Source organism: Triticum dicoccoides, chromosome 3B, assembly GCF_002162155.2.
Source record: "Triticum dicoccoides isolate Atlit2015 ecotype Zavitan chromosome 3B, WEW_v2.0, whole genome shotgun sequence".
Classification (NCBI taxonomy): Eukaryota; Viridiplantae; Streptophyta; class Magnoliopsida; order Poales; family Poaceae; genus Triticum; species Triticum dicoccoides.
In genome coordinates, this window is record NC_041385.1 from 204,999,625 (window position 1) to 205,006,548 (window position 6,924).

Below are 6,924 nucleotides of genomic sequence, written 5' to 3' on the forward strand. Positions count from 1 at the left end.
CGGCCGCGGACATAGCCTCCTTCAGGGTTGCCAACTCGTTCGTGGCCCCTGCAGTACCCACGTTATCCTTGTTATTTTTATTGCAACCTAAATCCTTTTCTGTAAGGTAACTATTCAAAGTGGTGTTACTCACCTTCTTTGTCCTCGAGCTGTTCTTGGCACGACCGAGCTCTTGCTCGGACCGCTCGAGGTCCTGCTTCAACGCACCAACCTCCGCAGTCAGTGCGGCAGAGGTCAGCAGCGCAGCCTGCAAACCCATATTGACATAATTTTTAGCAACCCTGCGTATATCTTTTTAGATCCTCAGTCCGGCTTTTCTTTCCAAACACCGAACCGAGCATCAGGGGCTACTGTCTATGCGGTATTACATTACATAATTTTAACTTCTTACCTCAAAGCCTGTTAGAAGGCTACCGCAGGCTTCGGTCAGCCCGCTCTTGGCGAGCTGAACCTTCTGAATCACCGCACTCATAATAGTGCGGTGTTCTTCCTCGATGGAAGCGCCTTTGAGCGCCTCCAACAAGTCGTCCGGCGCCTCCGGTTGGACGGGGGCCGCCGGCGTCACGGTCTTGCCCTTCTTGCGAAGGGGCCGCCTGTCGGACTCCGGAACCAGTGCGGGTTCCGGCGTGGAGTCCGGCGCAAAGTCCGGGAGGCTGCCTTGTGGCGCCTCCGGAGCCTCCTCCTGATGGGTCCCTTCCCGGGGTCCCACCTCGGCGTCTTCAGCGTTGCGGGGGGTGGAGGCAGTCGGGATGGAATCTACATCCGACGGAGCCAACGAACCGCTCGATGAAGCGGGGAGATCATCGTCGGCCGGACTGCGGGCAGTGTGCGGCATTAGAAGGACACTATGTGACACAAAAGAAATTACAAATCATTCAGGAATCCGGATACTTACGATCTTGCCGGAGGCCTGGCCCTCGAGGGCTACTCTTCATCGCCAATGTTGGCGTTGGCGGAGCTGTCCGGGGGAATAGTCCTTCCCCTCTTGGACCCTTCGGCCTCCCCTATTGGGGAAGCCTTCCTCTTATCTCTCCTTCCTCTAGGAGAGAGTCCTCTTTCTCCTCCTCGTCTTCGGGGGAGGAGTACGCCTCGGAGTCGTCGGACACCTGAAAACGGGAACTCTTTCGAGTACCCGTGGCCTCCTTCTTGGCCTTCTACTCCGGCACCACATGCGGTGCCGGAACCAGCAGCCCCGCTAGACGGGCGTCTACTGGGTTTTCTGGCATGGGAGCCGGGCAGATGATCTGCTCGGCCTTCTTCATCCAGTCCTGTCAAAGGAAAATAGAGATTGGAACCCGCGTAGGGTCAAACTACTAAAAAACAAGTGTCTCGTAAAGGGGTAGAATCACTTACCTCGTCAGATGGACGCTGCGAGCGAAATCCGCGATCTTCAGTGGCGGATGCGGGAGCTTCGGCGCCCTTGAACAGCACCCTCCAGGCGCCTTCGTACGTCGTGTCAAAGAGCCCGCTCAATGCCTGGTGCTGTGCCAGATTGAACTCCCACAATTTAAATGCTCGTTCTTGGCATGGGAGAATCCGGCGGATGAGCATGACTTGGACCACATTAACAAGCCTGAGCTTCTTGTTCACCAGCTTCTGGATACAGGCTTGGAGTCCTGTCAGCTCCTCCGAACTACCCCATAGCAAGCCCTTCTCTTTCCAGGAGGTGAGCTGCATAGGGATACCAGATCTGAACTCGGGGGCCGCCGCCCACTTAGGGTCGCGCGGCTCGGTGATGTAGAACCACCCCAATTGCCACCCCTTGACGGACTCCACAAAGGCCCCTTCGAACCAGAGGACGTTGGGCATCTTGCCCAACATGGCGCCTCCGCACTCCGCTTGAGTGCCCTTCACTACCTTCGGCTTGACATTGAAGGTCTTGAGCCACAAGCCGAAGTGCGGCTGGATGCAGAGGAAGGCCTCGCACACGACGATAAACGCCGAGATGTTGAGGATGAAGTTCGGCGCCAGATCGTGGAAATCCAGGCCGTAGTAGAACATGAGCCCCCGGACAAAGGGGTGAAGTGGAAAGCCCAGTCCGTGGAGGAAGTGGGGAAGGAATATGACCCTCTCGTGGGGCCTGGGGGTGGGGATGAGTTGCCCCTTGTCGGGCAGCCGGTGCGCGATGTCGCCGGAAAGGTATCTGGCGCTGCGCAGCTTTGTGATGTGCTCCTCCGTGATGGAGGAGGCCAACCACTTGCCTCCCGCTCCAGACATGGTCGGAGAAGGTCGATACGAGATGCACGAACTTGGGCGCTGGAGCTCGAGTGCACGGAGATGGATAAGCAAAGGAGGAAGAAGGCGTAGGTGAAAAGGTGGATCCTTATCCCCTTATATATAGGCGGACAAAGACTATGCGTCCCCACCGGCCTGGTAAAACTCGCTTATCTCCCAAGCGCCACCATCAATGGCGCGGTTGGGTTACCCATGTCCGTATTGAAAAGAATCCCGGAATAAGGGGAACACGATCTCTGCTTCGACAAGACATGCCAAGGAAACCGCTTCGCTAAACGCGCTGAGGTGGCATAATAAAAAACGATTCAAGTAAAGGCTTGGAAGTGGCTTGACGTCATGCCACGAAATACGTCAGCTGATTGATCCTGTGTACATATTATTCTCTCTATGGTGGAATGTGGAAATTATTTTGCAGAGCCGGACACTATCCTGGTGTTCACAATCTTCTATGGATTATTCGGAGGAGGAACCCGCCTTGCAATGCCGAACAATATGCACGCCGGACTCATCGTCATTGAAGCCTGGTTCAGGGGCTACTGAGGGAGTCCTGGACTAGGGGGTGTCCGGACAGCCGGACTATCATCGTCAGCCGGACTCCAAGACTATGAAGATACAAGATTGAAGACTTTGTCCCGTGTCCGGATGGGACTTTCCTTGGCGTGGAAGGCGAGCTTGGCGATACGGATATGTAGATCTCCTACCATTGGAACCGACTCCGTGTAACCCTAGCCCTCTCCGGTGTCTATATAAACTGGAGGGTTTTAGTCCGTAGGACACAACAACCATTACAACAATCATACCATAGGCTAGCTTCTAGGGTTTAGCCTCCTTGATCTCGTGGTAGATCCACTCTTGTACTACCCATATCATCAATATCAACCAAGGAGGAGTAGGGTTTTACCTCCATCGAGAGGGCCCGAACCTGGGTAAAAACATCTTGTCCCTTGTCTCCTGTTACCATCCGCCTAGACGCACAGTTCGGGACCCCCTACCCGAGATCCGCCGGTTTTGACACCGACACCTGGTATTACTCCTTTAAAGGTAGTACTGCTTTGGTTGATTCTTGACGGGTCTATCCCCATCTTGCAGACAGTGTCCTGATATATCAGATTAAGACAACTACCGCCGTTCATGAGGACTCGGGTGAGATGGTATCCGTCGATTATTGGGTCGAGCACCAAGGCAACTGAACCCCCATGACGGATACTAGTCGGATGATCCCTGCGATCGAAAGTGATCGGGCAGCCCGACCATGGGTTGAATTTGGGGGCTACAGGCTCTACATCATATACATCTCGGAGTGCATGTTTGCACTTCCTCTTTGGGATGTGGGTGGCATAAATCGTGTTCACTGTTTTGACCTCCAGTGGAAAAAAATTATGTCCCCCAGTGTTCGGCTGACGAGTTTCGTCCTCATCTTCACTTAGCGGCTCCTTCCCTTTGTGTTCGGCATTTAGCATGCCAGCCTGCTTGAAGACCCAGCATTCTTTATTGGTGTGATTTGCAGGTTTCTCGGGGGTGCCATGAATCTAACAGGACCTGTCTAGAATTTTATTTAGGCTGGACGGACCATCCCTGCTGCCTTTAAATGGCTTTTTCCGTTGACTGGGTCTAGAGCCCCTGAATCCGGCGTTTACCGTTGTATTGTCTGGTCTGTCTTCAATACTTTGACGTTTGTTTTTATTGTGTCATTGTCGGTGTCAAAACCGGCGGATCTCGGGTAGGGGGTCCCAAACTGTGCGTCTAAGGCTAATGGTAAAAGGAGACGGGGGACACAATGTTTACCCAGGTTCGGGCCCTCTCTATGGAGGTAATACCCTACTTCCTGCTTCATTGATCTTGATTATATGAGTATTACAAGAGTTGATATACCACGAGATCATAGAGGCTAAACCCTAGAAGCTAGCCTATGATTATGATTGTTCTCGTCCTACGGACTAAACCCTCCGGTTTATATAGATACCGGGGGGCTAGGGTTACACAGAGTCGGTTACGGAGAAAGGAATCTACATATCCGAATTACCAAGCTTGCCTTCCACGCAAAGGAGAGTTCCACCCGGACACGGGACGAAGTCTTCAATCTTGTATCTTCATAGTCCAACAGTCCGCCATAAGCATATAGTCCGGCTGTCCGAGGACCCCTGAGGGAGTCCTGGACTAGGGGGTGTCCGGACAGCCGGACTATCATCGTCCGCCGGACTCCAAGACTATGAAGATACAAGATTGAAGACTCCGTCCCATGTCCGGATGGGACTTTCCTTGGCGTGGAAGGCAAGCTTGGCGATACGGATATGTAGATCTCCTACAATTGTAACCGACTCTGTGTAACCCTAGCCCTCTCCGGTGCCTATATAAACCGGAGGACTTTAGTCCGTAGGACACAACATACATTACAACAATCATACCATAGGCTAGCTTCTAGGGTTTAGCCTCCTTGATCTCGTGGTAGATCCACTCTTGTACTACCCATATCATCAATATTAATCAAGCAGGACATAGGGTTTTACCTCCATCAAGAGGGCCCGAACCTGGATAAAATATCGTGTCCCTTGTCTCCTGTTACCATCCGCCTAGACGCACAGTTCGGGACCCCCTACCCGAGATCCGCCGGTTTTGACACCGACATTGGTGCTTTCATTGAGAGTTCCTCTGTGTCGTCATCGATAGGCTCGATGGCTTCTTCAATCAACAACGCTGTCCAGGGTGAGACTTTTCTCCCCGGACAGATCTTCGTATTCGGCGGCTTCGCACTGCGGGCTAATTCACTTGGCCATCTGGAGCAGATCGAAAGCTACGCCCCTGGCCGTCAGGTCAGGTTCGGGAGCCTAAACTTCACGTCCGACATCCGCGGGGACTTGATCTTCGACGGGCTCGAGCCACAGCCAAGCGTGCTGCACTGTCACGATGGGCATGATCTAGCTCTGCCGCCGAACAGTGCCTTGGTGGCCGCACAAGAATCCGCTCCGGCCCTTAGTCCGGAGCCGATCGCCCAGATCGAGTACCGGTGGTTGGACACCGCCTCGGGGGCTGCAACTTCCATGGCGATGGAGCCGAACACTAACCTTGTCCCTTGCGAAGCTCGTGACTCCGAGGCGTCGGATTCCCTGCCGGACTCCGGATCTCCCACGCCCCTGCCAATCGAATCTGATTGGGCGCCGGTTATGGAATTCACCGCCGTGGACATCTTCCAACACTCGCCCCTTGGCGACATCCTAAATTCGCTGAAACATCTCTCGCTATCCGGAGAGACCTGGACGGACTTTGGCCAGGACGGTTGGGATACGGACAATGAAGAAATTCAAAGCCCACCCACCACCCACTTTGTAGCCACTGTCGACGATCTAACCGACATGCTAGATTATGACTCCGAAGACATCGAGGGTATGGACGACGATGCCGGAGATGAACAAGAACCAGAGCCTATAGGGCACTGGAAGACCACCTCGTCATACGACGTATACATGGTGGATACCCCAAAAGGAAGCAATAACGAGGACCAACGGGGCGCGGCAGAAGATAATCCCGCCGACAAACAACCAAAACGGCAACGCAGACGCCGCCCTAAGTCCCGCCTCGACAACAACAGCACTCCTGATGACCCAGCAATACAGCAGGGCAAACCAGTGGACGACGAACACGCAGAGAAGCAACCCTCCGAACAGGACGAGTCAGATAATCAGTCCAGGCCCGGCGAAAACAACAGTCCAAACGACCTCACGCCGGACACACCGCCGGAGAATAAAAACCTTCGGAAAAGACTCGTTGCCACTGCAAGAAGTTTGAAGAAGGAAAAATGGAAGCTCAAAACAGTGGAAGATACAATAAGAATGAGGTGGAGCAAAGTGCTGAAAACCGCAGATAAATACGGCAATGGCCATCAATCAAAGAGCTACCCAAAGCGCAAGCTGCTGCCAGAATTTGACGAGGAGGCCATAGAGCCCCCACAGTCAAAAAACAAAGCGCCCGCCTGGTCGGATAGACGGCCAGATGATAGGCCAAAATCTAAAAGCGGCGCCGCACCTAAGCCGAATAATGACCCTGGAAAAATAGATGGCCCAGCCAGGTCCATTTACGGGCCAAAGAAGAGGGCCCCAGGAAGCAACGCAACACGCCAAGTGTCCGAAGATAGCGGTACACCCAAATACAGGAGTGCCGCACACCCACTATGTTTCACCAACGAGGTGCTGGATCATGATTTCCCAGCAAGATTTAAACCCATAAACATAGAGGCCTACGACGAAACAACAGACCCTGGAGTCTGGATAGAGGATTATATACTACACATACAAATGGCTAGAGGAGATGATCTCCACGCCATAAAATACTTCCCCCTCAAGCTCAAAGGGCCAGCCCGTCATTGGCTCAAAAGCCTCCCAGAAAACACTGTTGGAAGTTGGGAAGAGCTCGAGGACGCGTTTAGAGCAAACTTTCAAGGAACTTATGTCCGCCCTCCGGATGCAGATGATCTAAGTCATATAACTCAACAGCCCGGAGAGTCAGCGTGCAAATTCTGGAACAGGTTCCTCACCAAAAAGAACCAAATAGTCGACTGTCCGGACGCCGAAGCCTTAGCAGCTTTTAAACACAACGTCCGAGATGAATGGATCGCCAGACACCTCGGCCAAGAGAAGCCGAGGACAATGTCCGCGCTAACAAGACTCATGACCCGCTTTTGCGCGGGAGAGGATA